This window comes from Bos grunniens, chromosome 10 (assembly GCF_055505025.1).
Source record: "Bos grunniens cultivar Pamir isolate PY7600 chromosome 10, Bosgru_T2T1.0, whole genome shotgun sequence".
NCBI lineage: Eukaryota > Metazoa > Chordata > Mammalia > Artiodactyla > Bovidae > Bos > Bos grunniens.
The window spans coordinates 52671126-52686692 of NC_141174.1; the positions used below are offsets into that span (position 1 = coordinate 52671126).

General features: G+C 41.2%; 2 long non-coding RNA genes across 2 annotated transcripts in view; one reads left to right on the plus strand and one right to left on the minus strand.

The window, feature by feature from the left end:
- Positions 1-15567, plus strand: part of LOC147364536 (uncharacterized) — a 131992-nt gene that overhangs the window by 56125 nt on the left and 60300 nt on the right. The gene's annotated exons all lie outside the window — the stretch shown is intronic.
- The window catches only part of LOC147364537 (uncharacterized), a 29043-nt gene continuing 20248 nt past the window's right edge, over positions 6773-15567 (minus strand). Inside the window, exons 2-3 of the long non-coding RNA XR_015134641.1 lie at positions 12903-13063; positions 6773-7562 (exon numbers count right to left, since the gene is read on the minus strand). This is a non-coding gene — a long non-coding RNA (uncharacterized LOC147364537). The remainder of the gene's footprint in view (positions 7563-12902; positions 13064-15567) is intronic.

Below are 15567 nucleotides of genomic sequence, written 5' to 3' on the forward strand. Positions count from 1 at the left end.
CTTGTACTATTTTTCATTCCCACTGGGAATTCCATTTTTTTCCACATTCTTAACAACACTTAATAGGACCAATCTTTTAAATTTTGGCCACTTTAATAGAGGTCTTGGGGTTTTAATTTACATTTTCCTAATGATTAAGCATCTTAATATGCCTTTTTTTGGCCACTTGTGTATCTTTTTTTGGTGAAGTGTCTGAATCTTCAACCTATTTTTAATTTGTTTAAAAATTAGGTAGTTTTCTTATTTCTGAGCTGAGAACTTTTTTCTAACAGTTTCTGAATATGAATCCTTTTAAAATATCTTCATAAATATCATTCCTTTAGTCTGTAGTTTGTCTTTTTATTCTCTTAACAGTGTAACAGTGTCTTGCAGAGAGCAGGAATACTTAATTTTGAAGTCCAGTGTTATCATTTTTCTTTTATATATTGTGCTTTCAATGTTCTTTTGAAGAAATTTTTGCCTAATCCAAAGTCACAAAGATTTTCTGTGATTTCCTATAGATAGGATAGTTCTAGAACTTACATTTGTATAATTTTGAGGTATTTGCCCAGGCTTCTTTTTTATATATATGTATATATGGATATTCAATTGTTTGAGGGTTATATGTTGAAAAGACTATCCTTCTCCAATGCACTGGCTTGGCGTATGTTGTTTTTAAATCAGTTCATATGTACATGGGTTTTTCTACTCTGTTCCCTTTATCTATCTTTCTATCTTTATACTAATATTAAGCTTGTTTTCAATACTATAGCTTCCTTGTAAGTCTTGAAATCAGATAGTGTGAGCTCTTCAATTTTGTGCTTTTTCAAAGTTGTTTTGGCTAATTTGAGTCCTTTGCATGAATTTTAGGATCAGCTTGATAACTTTCTAGGGAAAAAAGGCTGAGATTTATTTAGTAGGATTGATTTCAGTGAACCTATGTATCAATTTGGAAAGCTAATGGTAATTGGTGCTTTTACCTTATTGCTGATAAGCTTAGAACCTTCAAGTCACTTTGAATCCATTTACATCCCACCTAACTTGCATGCTATTTTTGTCAAATATTTAAGTTCTAGTTCATTTAAAACCCCATGAGTTGTAGCTATTACTGTTTTATATTCATCTAGATTTATTGTTTTTCTTCTTCCTTGTTCCAGTTGTCATTTCTTTGCTTCTACCTGGGACTGAATTATCCAGCTTTAATATCATTCTTTAATATTTCCTATAGAGTGATCACCCAATAACATTCTCGGTGTTGTTTAAAAAAATTCTTCTCCTTTAGTTCTTGAAGGATAATTTCACTGATTCCAAAATTCTAGGTTAGATACTGTTTTCTTTCAGAAGCTTGGTGATATCTTTTCATTATTTCTTGGTTTCTAACCCTTAGGTTCTATCATGTTAGCTGATTTGGAAAACAATAAGTTGTTTTTTTTCTGACTGCTTCTAGATTTTAGGATTTTCTCTTTGCTTTTGGTTCTCTGCAGTATTCCTATCACATGTCTAAAAAAGGATTTTTAAAATTTATTCTGCTAAAGGTTGGTAAGGCTTCTTACATCTGTGGATTACTATCTTTTACCAGGTTTGGAGGACTCTCAGGTAATACCGGGGCTTCCCTGGTGGCTCAGCTGGTAAAGAATTCCTTGCAATGCGGGAGCAGAGAAGGCAATGGCAACCCACTCCAGTACTCTTGCCTGGAAAACCCCATGGACGGAGAAGCCTGGTAGGCTGCAGTCCAAGGCGTCGCGAAGAGTTGGACGTGACTGAGCGACTTCACTTTCACTTTTCACTTTCATGCATTGGAGAAGGAAATGGCAACCCACTCCAGTGTTCTTGCCTGGAGACTCCCAGGGACGGGGAAGCCTGGTGGGCTGCCGTCTATAGGGTCGCACAGAGTCTGACACGACTGATGCGACTTAGCAGCAGCAGCGGCAATGCAGGAGACCTGGGTTCAATCCCTGGATTGGGAAGATCCCTTTAGGGGTAAAGAAGCACCATCTCATCAGTCTGTAACTGACTTTGAAATGGTTTAGAAAGCAAACAAAATATTAAACTTGGAGAATCTTAAGGGCATAAAGGAGTTCTTTATACTAAATTTTTGCAAGTTTCCTGTAAGTGAATTGTATTGAAGATATTTTAGGACAGAGTGAAGAGTCCAAATGAGAAATTCTATTGTGCAGTGTCCCCCAAATGTGGTAACAGATGTAGGAACATCTGTGCTGTCCAGCCAAGTCACATGCAGAGCAGTGACAGTTATCAGTGACACAATCTCAGTGACAGAACCCACCCCTTTGCCTAATGGTTGTTTGATGTATGTTGTGAAAAAATAGTGTAGATACTGAACACTTAATTTGTTAAGCAAGTTCTCTGTTATTCAATTTAATGTTCACCACACTTTTGTTTCTAGGAATATCTCATTGTTTAGAATTGAGGAAATATGGTGTTGATGGGTAACATTGAGAGGACCTGGTGATACATTGGTATTAGGAAAAAGTGGGTTCCAGGAATGACCCGGATTTCTCTTAAAAGCCATTGTTACCCTTTAGTGATGAGAGATCTGGAAGAGAGGCTGATTTGTTTGGGAGAGGGGCTTGTAAATGAAGGGGAAATGCAGATGCTAACATGAGACATTTTAGACTGCAAGAGACACCTGATGGGAGAGGAATGTACAGATTTGAATTCTGAAGGAGAGGGGCTGGGAGTTGAAGAAATTTGTCCCTCAACCAGTTACAGCACATTTGGGATGGGCTTATGTATGTGCATTAAACATAAAACAAAGAATAGGAAATTCTGGTAAATGTTAATTGTTCCACATGATGTGAGTTTTTCAGGGATTCAGCACTAGGACTGAAGTTGTCCAGTGGCTATGTGTCTTTTTCTTGTATCCTTAGCCCTGTACTAAAGTCTCAGACGTCTTTGGGAGAGTTGAAGGGAGACCAAGGGAGCAAGACTGACTGCTCAGCAGGTTCCCAGCATTGCCATTTTTCTGAACCTCGAATGCTGGAGTTGTGAGTTATAGACGGTAGGATTTTGGTCAGTATCAAGAACTGAGGTCCTTGAATACTGCCCCAAATTAAAGACATGCAGAAATGCTGATTTATCAGAAGGAATTATAAAGTTCTCAACATGTTTATGAATCTTAAGTAAAACCAATAAACAGCAACAATCTCTGCTCTTGACTCTTCTTCTTGATGCCTCTAATAACTCAGTCAATACACTTGATAATTAATGCCTGGAATTTCCCAGGGGCAGATGGGGCTATGAAGAGTACACACACACACACACACACACACACACACACTTCTTTTTCAGAAATCGAAGAGGAGGCAATACTTGAAATTTCTGTAGGGCTAGCATTTCTACAAAACAAGACAAACACTAGAAGAAAAAAAATCACAGCAATATCTCACATGAATACTGATGCAAAAATTCTTACCAAGATGTTAGAAAGGAAATTCAACAGTATATAATGAGGATACTACATTGTGACCAGGTGATGTTTATCTAGGAATTCATGTTTGGCCTAATGTTTGAAGAACATTTGAACATCAGTGTATTTCACCATGTTAAAAGACCAAAGAAGAAGCATAATCATCTCAATAGCTACAGAAAATGCATTTGGCAAAAGCCAACATCCATCTCTGCTTAAACTCTCAGCATACTAGGCATCCTCAAACCTCTTTTAAAAAAAAAAAAACCAAAACCCTATCGCTAAAATTATACTCAATGGCAGATGATTCAATGTTTATCTCCCAAGATTAGGAACAAGTCAAGAATATCTTCGTAAGTCCCCTACATAATAACCTTCAAGTTGCAGACTTTCAGAGATGGGAACGTGTGTTCCATCAACATCAGGTGTGAGTGAAATTGCTGCTTGCCTTTTGATTGTTAGTTGGGTGTCTAGGCTGACTTTGGGCTTATGAACAAATTGGATTTATGAATATGCTCTTGAAACAGAATTCATTCATATGTAGGGGACTTACTGTACTCCTAACAATTTTGTTCAACATGGTACTGGAGAGAGAGACTGATACCACTGCTGTTTCAGAAAGGAACCCTTGTGTGAGCACTGTGAAGGGTGAGCTGATTGGTGGTTGGTCCAAAAGTGTGAGACCAGGCACCAGGCAATGTGGCAGACTTTATCACAGATCTTAGTTGTGAGAGCAAAGACGGGTGACCTATTTGACTCTTCTGTCCAATGGAGAAATGAGGTGTCTATGGAAAACACTCAATTTTCATGTGCAAATGGAGGAAATAAACTTTCTTGGAATCACTAATATCTATGGCTAGATGAATGCATCCCTGGAGAAGGACATAAGCATTCATTTTACAGACATTCCCAGAAGGTCTGCTGTGTGATGTATATACATGTATGAGTCTTAATGCATATAGATATATGTATTTGATATAATAACAACATTGATATTAATGTGATAGTATCAGTAATAATACTCAACATTTACTGATTATTGACCATATGTCTGGTTCTAGAACTGTGCTTCATAGTCTCAAAAACCCTATATGAAGTAAACAGTATTTAATTTTCTTACTTTAGAGGTACAGATACTGAAACTTACAGAAATGATGAAATTTGCTCAAGAATGGGTGTGGCGGAGCTAGAATCAGAGCACAGTTGCATTTGAGATCAAAGCTGATCCTTATAAATGCTAGCCAGTATGACTTTCTTGCAGCCTGTTTGCACCTTAATTGTCAGAGTCTCCAGTCCTTGGCCATGTGGACACACTGAGGTGGTGGGGGGAGAAGAGGTGTGAGATGTTTGAGGACAGGTGGTTTTCTGATTCTTTCCTAACTAGGCTTTCTTCTCAGGGACATTTCCTTGTTCATAGTTAACTTATTAAGAGCTATGCCCAACAGTGGGGCTACTGGTTATGGAGCAGTGTCCAGACACCTCTGGTTGTTACTCTGGGAAAGTTCATCCTTGTTGGACAGCTGTATTTGCTTGAAAGTTTTTCTCTGTCGAGTTCAAATCTATCACTTGGACCCAAAACGTGAATGCTGGGGGCTGTTGGGCAAAGAGTATGATGCAACCATTGAAATCCTCTGACCAAAGGGAATCTTGAAGGAACCCCATGATGTCGCTGAAGAGTCGGGAGCTAAAGGTGGTGGTGGGGGGAAGGGAGTGCTGTGAGCCTCGGAAATGTCGAGGTGAAGGGCTTCTCCATGTGGTCTGGGGCTCTTGCCCAACCTGACCCTTCCACTACGGTCACCGTCCTCCCGCTTCCCTGTGTGCTCAGCGCCCCACCCCCCCCTTTTTTTTTAAAGACAATTTCCCTACAACCTTACAGTCCCTGCATGTTGAAGCCAGGCAGACAGCACCGTGTTGCTGCTCTTCATTTCTGCTTTCAGATGGTGAGTTGATCACCACTTCTTATGACAGCACCAGTTAGCTGTATTGCAGGCTGTTCATACCTCCAGGTTCCTCCAGATGCCTCGAGCATCTTGGCCCCTGGATCTAAGTACTAGAGCGTGCCTGGTACTTAGTCCCTGCCAGTCATCCAGGGTAACCCCAGTGACTGGAGGAGTAACTCATTCATCCAGTATTCTGGCCCCACCATGTTTCTTCCTCTCCATGTTAGCAGGCCACTGCTTGGACAGGTCCCCTTGCAGAATCTGAAATTACAAACCCTGAAGCTCCTTTCTGCAAAGGTGAACCTCTATCTTTTCTACATCCTGCTTCCCCCTAGACCTGCTCTGTGATAGCATTTCTACTTCTGGTGCCTTGAAAGTCTTCCTTTTTTTCTCAAAGCCTGAGTCCCTGCTGGCTTAGTTTGTTTCCCTATCCAGTGTGGACCTCATGCTCATTTCTTCTGCTCTCATGAACTTCCCCCTTTCTTCTCACCCTTTAACTTTCTTTTCAGGAACCTAGTTGATTTCTCACTGCAGGTAAGCCTCAGTTCAGTTCATTTCAGTTCAGCTGCTCAGTCATGTCCGACTCTTTGCAACCCCATGAATCGCAGCACGCCAGGCCTCCCTGTCCATCACCGGCTCCCAGAGTTTACCCAAACTCATGTCCATCGAGCCAGTGATGCCATCCAGCCATCTCATCCTCTGTTGTCTCCTCCTCCTCCTGCCCCCAATCCCTTCCAGCATCAGGGTCTTCTCCAATGAGTCAACTCTTTGCATGAGGTGGCCAAAGTACTGGAGTTTCAGCTTTAGCATCAGTCCTTCCAATGAACACCCAGGACTGATCTCCTTTAGGACTGGTTGGATCTCCTTGCAGTTCAAGGGTAAGCCTCAGTCAGTTCACATACAAACTGATGGGATAGTACTGGCGGAACACAAATCCAAAACCAAAACATAACCACATTGCTTGATTTCCCTATTACACAGTTAGGTGATCATTCTTTAGCTGACCCCTCAATGCAGTTGGGTTCATTTCTTTACCCTCAGTTACTCTCTTATTCCCCTCAGCTGTTGGGGATATCTTCATTTGCAACCTCATTCTTCTTTGTGCATTCACTCAGTGACCTAGCCTTCCTTCTTCATTCCTTCCTTCCTCATTCTCTCAGTCACCTAGCCTTCCACTTCTCTGAGAAGACCGTGGCATAAACTTCCCTGTTCCTCAATAAGGGCTCACCACATCCCCATGCATTCTTTTCAACTCACACCCCCATGTCTCAGAGGAGGAAGTCATCCTTCCCCTTGCCCGAGACTGTCCTGTCTGCCTCAGCACTTGTTATCATCTACTTCACCAATAATCATCCCTTCTTTATTGTACCTTAAATTCCTCTCCAGCCTCCCCTTTTTTGGCCATGTTGCATGGCTTACAAGATCTTAGTTCCCCAACCAGGTTTCAAAGGGGCACCCCACCCCACAGTACAAGCTCAGAGTCCTAATTACTGGACTGCCAGGGAAGTCCCTCCACACCCTTGAGTCTACCACAATTGAACCCAAGCGTCCGCATCCTTATACACAAAACCTCTTTCTCTCCTTTCCGTCTCAGTGTACCTTTCCCCAGCACAGTGTTTGGCTTCTATTTATCATCTATTTCATTCTAACTTTCATTATAACAAGCTGCCTCATGATTTCATAACTTGAATCTCCTATTGTATTTTTACGTCTTGAGAACAAGGATTTTAAACCACTTTGTATGTTTTATTTACACCTTGTCCTGGGCTCGATGATGAAAATAGCATTTATCCTTCTCCAATCTGATGTAAAACATGCAGGTCACTGTGTCCTACTGGGACCTGCTGAGCTTGTTGTGAGACCTCTCCATGGTGTGACAGCAGGTCAGCACAGGAATGGGGCAGGATAACTTCACATTTTGGTGGAAATTATTGCAGGAAATGGTAATGAAGTGCCTCTTTAACCTGGAATCACCACAGGACAGAATGCTATGAGACAACTTGCTAACAGATGGCAAATAGCTAAAATTTCCATATTGACTGATTTTCATCATCAACCAGATGAAAGGAGAATGAGTCATACTGCAATAGTATTTGTTGCAAGTGCTGGCTTCATGAGAATTGTTTAGACAGCAAAATCTCTATAATGAATAATTCACGTTGGCACGTTTCACAAGGATGAAACTTTACATGCTTCAGGGAGACAGGTATGTTGAGCTGGAGGGATGTAAAAGGAAAAAAAAAGATCAGGGTGTATATTACATTCAAATCAAGAAATGTAAATATCCTGGATAAGCAGATCTTATTATAAGACTCTAATTAAGTGAAAAAATTAATTAATCCTATGATTCAACAGATTTTTGTTTGAGTTCTTGTTATGGGCAGGGTACTGCTTTACGCATGGGGGACACAGCAGAAGCAAACGGAGTCCTTGCCTTTATGGTCTCAGAAGGGCTGACTGAGGAGGGGACATTTGAAGGAAGGCATAAACGGAATAAGGCATCAAGCAAGGGAGTATGTGGGGCAAGAGTATCCAAAGGGAGGGATTGCACATGAAAAAGTCCTGAGGCAGGAGGTTCTAGAACATCTAGGAATAGCAATGAGGCTAGTGGGTGAGGAATGAGGAAGAGGAAAAATGTTGCAGATACAGCCAGAGATGGATAGCCATGCTGATCAACCAGGCTAAAGACAACATGTGTGTTAAAGCACTTAAAAAAAAATCCCAGTTGCTTCTAAATGGATTTAAATAGAATTAACTTACTTAAGTGTTGAATAAATTAATTAAATAGAAACTATTTACTCTGTGTATCTTATATATCCACTGAAGTGCGTTACCCTACAATCTCTGTTGTTGTTCAGCCCCTCAGTCATGTCTGACAGTTTGTGAGCCCATAGACTGCAGCATGCCAGGCTTCCCAGTCCTACACCATCTCCCAGAGTTGGTTCAGACTCCTGTCCATTGAGTCAGTGATGCCATCCAACTATCTCCTTCTCTGTTGTCCCATTCTCCATCTGACTTCAATCTTTCCCAGCATCAGGGTCTTTTTCAATGAGTCGGCTGTTCGCATCAGGTGGCCAAAGTATTGCAGCTTCACTTTAGCATCAGTCCTTCCAATGAATATTCAGGATTGATTTCCTTTAGGATTGACTGGTTTGATCTCCTTGCTGTCCAAGAGACTCTCAAGAGTCTTCTCCAGCACCACAATTTGAAATCATCAGTTCTTTGGTGGTCAGCCTTTTATTGTCCAACTTTCACATCCATACATGACTACTGGAAAAATAGTCATGTATAGCCATATAGCTTTGACTGTATAGCTTTGTATATACAAAGCTGTATAGTTTTGATTATACAGACCATTGTAGGCAAAGTAATGTCTCTGCTTTTTAATATGCTGTCTAGGTTTGTCATAGCTTTTCTTACAAGGAGCAAGTCTCTTAATTTCAAGGCTGCAGGCACTGTCTGCAGTGATTTTGGAGCCCGAAAATAAAGTCTGTCACTGTTTCCATTGTTTCCCCATCTATTTGCCATGAAGTGATGGGACCAGATGCCATGATCCTAGTATTTTGAATGTTGAGTTTTAAGCCAGTTTTTCATTCTCTTTCACTTTCATCAAGAGCCTCTTTAGTTCCTCCTGACTTTCTGCTGTAAGGGTGAGGTTATCTGCATATTTGAGGTTATTGATATTTCTCCCAGCGATCTTGAGTCCAGCTTGTTCTTCATCCAGCTCGCCATTTCGCATTATGTCCTCTGCTGTTGAGGTCCTTTCATGGACCAGAACCTGGTGGTCTGGAGTAGACTGATAAGAAAGTAAAGGAGAGAGAAAGAGGCTGATATTCCTTGGTTTACACAGAAAGCCAATAAAGCCCCTGACACAGGGCTTGCTCTGTTCACAGAGACCTCAGGTGCCCTCTCGATGGGGTGAAGGCACAGAGTGCCTTCTTGAGAGGGTCTTGGAAGCCTGGGCAGGAAAGTGAACTCAGAGAGCCTCTGCACTCCAGGGGATCAGCCTGAAAGAGAGAGGGAGGGAGAGAGAGAGAAAGCAAGACACGGGGACCAAAGCTCTGATGGAGCAGAGGTGTTTTAATCAACATAGTGTGGGCATATATACTATAGTTATTCTCAGCAAAGATAAAGATTAAAATTCCAGACTTAAAAAACATAGGTGATCCATATTAAAGAGAGAGAGAGAGTTGTAAACAATCACTTTTACCATATGGTTCACAAGAAGGAAAAGGGTACTTATTACCATATAGAAAAACTAAGGAAGGAAATGCCTGGATTCCTCAGCTCCACCCCCCCACCCCCCTGCCCCCGGGGAAAGGCTTGCCTCTCCTCTTAATTCCTGAATATTCAGGAATTAACAAGGAACAGAGAATTCCTGACAGATCCAAAATAGCACACAGGAAGCCTCCTGTTAAATGCTTCCTCACACTCTGCATAAAAGTTAAATAAGCAGGGTGAAAATACACAGCCTTTACGTACTCCTTTCGCAATTTGAAACCAGTCTGTTGTTCCCTGTCTGGTTCTAACTTCTGCTTCTTGACCAGCATACAGGTTTCACAGGAGGCAGGTAAGATGGTCTGGTATTTCTATCTCTCTAAGAATTTTCAGCTCAGATGGTAAAGCATTTACCTACAAGGCGGGAGACCCAAGTTCCATCCCTGGGTTGGGAAGATCCTTTGGAGAAGGAAATGGCAACCCACTCCAGTACTCTTGCCTGGAAAATCCCATGGGCAGAGGAGCGTGGTAGGTTACAGTCCATGGGGTCGCAAAGAGTTGGACACTTCACTTTCACACAGTCAAAACGTTTAGCATAGTCAATAAAGCAGAAATAGATGTTTTTCTGGAATTTTTTAGCTTTTTCTATGATCCAACAATGTTGGCAATCTGATCTCTGGTTCTTCTGCTCTTTCTAAATCCAGCATGTTCATCTGAAAGTTCTTGGTTCACATACTGTTGAAGACTAACTTGAAGGATTTTGAGAATTAGTTTGCTAACATGTGAAATGAGTGCAATTGTGTGGTACTCTGAACATTCTTTGGCATTGCCCTTCTTTGGGATTGGAATGAAAACTGACCTTTTCCAGTCCTGTGGCTACTGCTGAGTTTTCCAAGTTTGCTGGCATACTGAGTGCAGCATTTTAACAGCATCATCTTTTAGGATTTGAAATATCTCAGCTGAAATTCCATCACCTCTACTAGCTTTGTTTGTAGTGATGCTTCCTAAAACTCACTTGACTTCATTTCTAGGTGAGTGACCATATGATTGTGGTTATCTGGGTCATTTAGATCTTTTTTGTATAGTTCTTCTGGGTATTCTTGTCACCTATTCTTAATATCTTCTGCTTCTGTGAAGTCCATACTGTTTCTGTCCTTTATTATGCTCATCTTTGCATGAAATATTCCCTTGATATCTCTAATTTTCTTGAAGAGATCTCTAGTCTTTCCCATTCTATTGTTTTCCTCTATTTCTTTGCATTGTTCACTTAGGAAGGCTTTCTTGTCTCTTTTTTGTATTCTTTGGAACTTTGCATTCAGATGGCTATATCTTTCTTTTCTCCTTTGTGTTTCACTTCTCTTCTTTCTCAGAAGGCCTCTTCAGCAACCATTTTGCCTTTCTGCATTAATTTTTTTGGTGATGGTTTTGATAAGTGCCTCTTGTTCAGTGTTATGAACCTCTGTCCATAGTTCTGCAGGCACTCTATCAGATCTAATCCCTTGAATCTATTTGTCATTTTCACTGTATAATTGTAAGGGATTTGATTTAGGTCATACCTGAATGGTCTAGTGGTTTTCTCTACTTTCTTCAATTTAAGTCTGAATTTTGCAATGAGGAATTCATGATCTGAGCCACAATCATCTCCTGGTCTCATTTTTGCTGACTTTATAGAGCTTCTTCTTCTTTGGCTTCAAAAAATATAATCAGTCTGATTTTGGTATTGACCATCTGGTGATGTCCATGTGTAGAGTTGTCTCTTGTGTTGTTGGAAGAGTGTGTTTGCCCTGACCAATGTGTTCTCTTGGCAAAACACTATTAGCCTTTGCCCTGCTTCATTCTGTACTCCAAGGCCAAACTTGCCTGTTACTCCAGGTATCTCTTGACTTCCTACTTCTGCATTCCAATCCCCAATGATGAAAAGGACATCTTTTTTTTTGGTGTTCTAGAAGGTCTTGTAGGTCTTCATAGAACCATTCAGCATCAACTTCTTTGGCATTAATAGTTGGGGCATAGACGTGGATTACTGTGATATTGAATGGTTTGCCTTGGAAATGAACCAAGATCATTCTGTCATTTTTGAGATTTTTTTGCACCCAAGTACTGCATTTTGGATTCTTTTGTTGACTATGAGGGCTACTCCATTTCTTCTAAGGGATTCTTGCCCACAGTAGTAGATATGATGGTTATCTGAATTAAATTTGCCCCATCATATCCATTTTAGTTCACTAATTCCTAAAATTTTGATGTTTACTTTTGCCATCTCCTGTTGACCACTTCCAGTTTACCTTGATTCATGGACCTAACATTTAAGGTTCCTATGCAATATTGCTTTTTACAGCATCGGACTTCACTTTCACCACCAGACACATTCACAACTAGTTGTTGTTCCTGCTTTGGCTCAGCCTCTTCATTCCTTCTGGGGCTATTTCTCTGCTCTTCTCCAGTAGCATATTGGGCATCCACTGATGGGGGAGGGGACGAGGGTTCATTTTTCATTGCAAGCTTGTGCAAGCTTCCTGATCGGAGGGAGTGGCTGTGGGGAAATCTGGGTCTTGTTCTGGTGGGCAAGGTCATGATTAGTAAGTCTTTAATCCAATTTTTTGCTGATGGGTGAGGCTGTGTTCCCTCCCACTAGTTTGGCCTGAGGTCAGACTATGATAGGGGTTGGCAAAAGGAGTTAAGCCTGCCTGACCTTGGGCCTCCCAAGTCCTTTGTAGTCAGTGCTCCTGACTCTGGGGCAGTCCACTGTCAATCCACACCTCTGCCAGAGACTGTTAAGCACACAGGCAAGTCTGGCTCAGTCTCTTGTGGGTCATGCTACTTTTTTCTGGGTCCTGGTGTGCACAAGTTTTGTTCATGCCCTCCAAGAGTCTGTTTCCCCAGTCCTCTGGAAGTCCTGTAATGAAATCCTGTGGACCTTCAAAGTCAGATTCCTGGTGATACTCAGTCCTTTGCTAGATCCCCAGGTTGGGAAGTCTGCTGTGGGGCTTAGAACTTTCATGGCAGTGTGAGAAATTCTTTGGTGTAATTGTTCTCAAGTTTGTGAGTCGCCCACCCCGGTTCTATATTGGGACTAGTGGTGACCTTCTTTAAGAAGACTTATGCACACACTGTGCCTTCTAGGACTGCTGTTGCCAGAGTCTTTGTCCCCATGGCAGGCCACTGCTGACTCATGCCTCTGCAGGAGCCCCTCAAACAGTCAAAGGCAGGTCTGTCTCAGTCTCTTATGGGGTCCTGCTCTTTTCCCTCCTCCTGGTGCGCACAAGGTTTTGTCTGTGCCCTCCAAGCATCTCTGGCGGGTATGAGGTTTGATTTTAAATGCGATTGCCCCCTCTTACCATTTGTTGCGGCTTCTCCTTTGCCCTTGGATGCGGGGTATCTTTTTTTTTGGTGGGTTCCAGCATTCTCCTGTCTATGGTTGTTCAGCAGCTGTTTGTGATTTTGGTGTTCTCGCAGGAGATGAGTGCATGGTCTTCTACTCCACCATCTCTGTACCCACCTGATAAGATACCATGGACTGGTCACAAGACATACACCTGCAGATTTCAGCAGGACAGGCAACCTCTAATTGTCATATAGAAGAGATCATTTATTATGGATGTTAAGTGGACATATTCTCCCTGGCTTACTGTTTGTTACTTAACTTTGCTTGTGGTGTATTTTGCCATACTAAAATGTTTAACTTCTAGATTGTTAAGTCTCAAGATTTTAAGATTTTATTTATAGCATCTGTGTTACCTTTCTTTTTTTAAAATCACATTTCCCTTTAAGCAATACAAATATCCTTTGTTTTTCTAACATTTTTATATTAAAACTTTTAATCAGTTTGGATTTATTTGTACATGGAATGAGGTACAGGTCTAACTTCATCTTCCAGGTGGATAACTAATTATGCTAGAGCTATTATTAAATAAGTGTTTTGCTGGATATATTGACAAGTATTATTCAAAAGTAAAAAATTGTGAAGTTTAGGTTTTCTTAAAGCTCAAGCTAGTTGCACACTATTAATAATTAATGACTCCAAAAATACTTTGGAGAGCTTGCTAAATGCAAGGCTCTGAGTGGTACAAACAGGGATAAGATATGCTTCCCTTTGCTGAAGATACACACACACTGAAGTGGCCCTTTCTCCTCACCTCCTTGGCTGATCTAGGCAGTTTACTTGAGAACTCTAAGCCTCTATTTTATCATCTGTGAAATGGGAATAACAGCAACATATTCATAGGATTGCTATCAAACTAAATGAGTGAAACATTTTGCTATGTCTAGTTCATAAAAAGCACTAAACAAGCATTAAGCAGATAAGATTTAGAGCAAGTTTTATTAGCAAGATAGTAGTCTCCACCATAATCCCTCCATATTTTTAAAGTTTGAGAGCACTCAGTGCTCAATATTGATTTGTTGAATGGCCAAGTAAATGGTGGTTTCCCTGGAACCATGGTTTACTCGCTGTTGCTTCTCTAGAAAAGGACTTTTCTTCAAAGAGAAGGAAAGAGTTGATGTAGATCTCAAAACAGCATCTAATTAATAGTAACTAACATCTATAGAGCATTTCTTTGTGCCCAGCTATTGTTTGTACTGCTCTTAAGGTTTTACATATATTCATTTTTTATTGTAGCTCTGTGAAGTAGAACGCATTCTTTTTAAAATATTTATTTGTTTATTCATGGCTGTGCTGGGTCTTTGTTGCTGCACATGGGCTTTCTCTATGGTGAGCAGGGGCAACTCTTCATTTCAGTGCGTGGGCTTCTCCTATCAGTGGTTTCTCTTGTTGCAGCACACAGGCTCCAGGTGAGCAGGCTTCAGTAGTTCCAGTACTCAGGCTCAGTAGTTGTGGTGTATGAGCTTAGTTACTATGGGACATGTGAAATATTCTGGGACCAGGGATCAAACTCATATCCCCTGCACTGGAAGGCGAATTCCTATCTACTGTACCACCAGGGAAGTCCAGAACTCATTCTTGATGAGGAAACCAAGTGTTGACTTAAAAAAATATACGATGTGAGAGTTGTGAGTTAAGTTTTATTTGGGGCAAAATAGGCCTGTAGCCTGGGAGACAGTGTTTCATATAGCTCTGAGAAACTGCTCCAGGGAGGTGAGGGGAGCAGCTAGGAGTTTTGCAACAACGGGTTATTATTAATGAACAAAAACCAGATATCTCAAGGAACTTGGCACTTTTCTATGCATGGAAAGATGCAAGAGTCTGTGCTCACTGAAATCATTCCTTTCATATGCGTCTCAAATATCTGGGGTCAGTATTCTGTGTTTTCACATCTTGAGTTTCCTTAAGCCCTTCACATAGAGAAGGGCAGCAATTGCTGATGGCTGTGACATCCTTTGCTTACTGATATGGCAGGAAATATTCCATTTTTTCCACAAGGTACAGAGAAGTTAAGTAACACTTCCAAGAAAGTCATACTGCTAAGAAGTAGCAAATTTGGATTTGAACCCAGGGATTGTGATCCTGCTTTGGTGCCTGTAATACAGCATTGGGCAAGCAGGGAGTGCACTGCAGTGGGTGCTGTGTGGCCAGGGCGCTGAAACCCCCACAGTTGCTGCATCAGAAGTGGTGCGGTGGCTCCTTTCTCATCGGATTTAGTTCATCCTAACACCAGCCCTTTAGATGGGGAGGCATGGCTTCTTAGTGGTCCAGTGTCCTTATCTCAGCATTGTGAGGCCAAGTACTGAAACTAATGTATGGTAAGAAATGTCAACCTCCTTCACTTGAGGATATTAAGGTCACTTCCATGTGGAAACACTTCCTTATCACCATGATTTCTCTTGGCAGAAGTAAACGTAATTTCAGATCCCTGGAATGATATGACTAAATAACATTCTTCCCTTTTTATAGATTAAGAAAGCTCAGAAAAATTGCTCCCAGCAATTGATTAAATCCTATGATATGTTAGCCTGGTGAAATCACATTGGAAGGGCTTGAACTTGGAGGAAGTCTACAATATGGAGAGGAAGGGTAGCCTAGCAAGTCCAAGGCTCAATATAGGA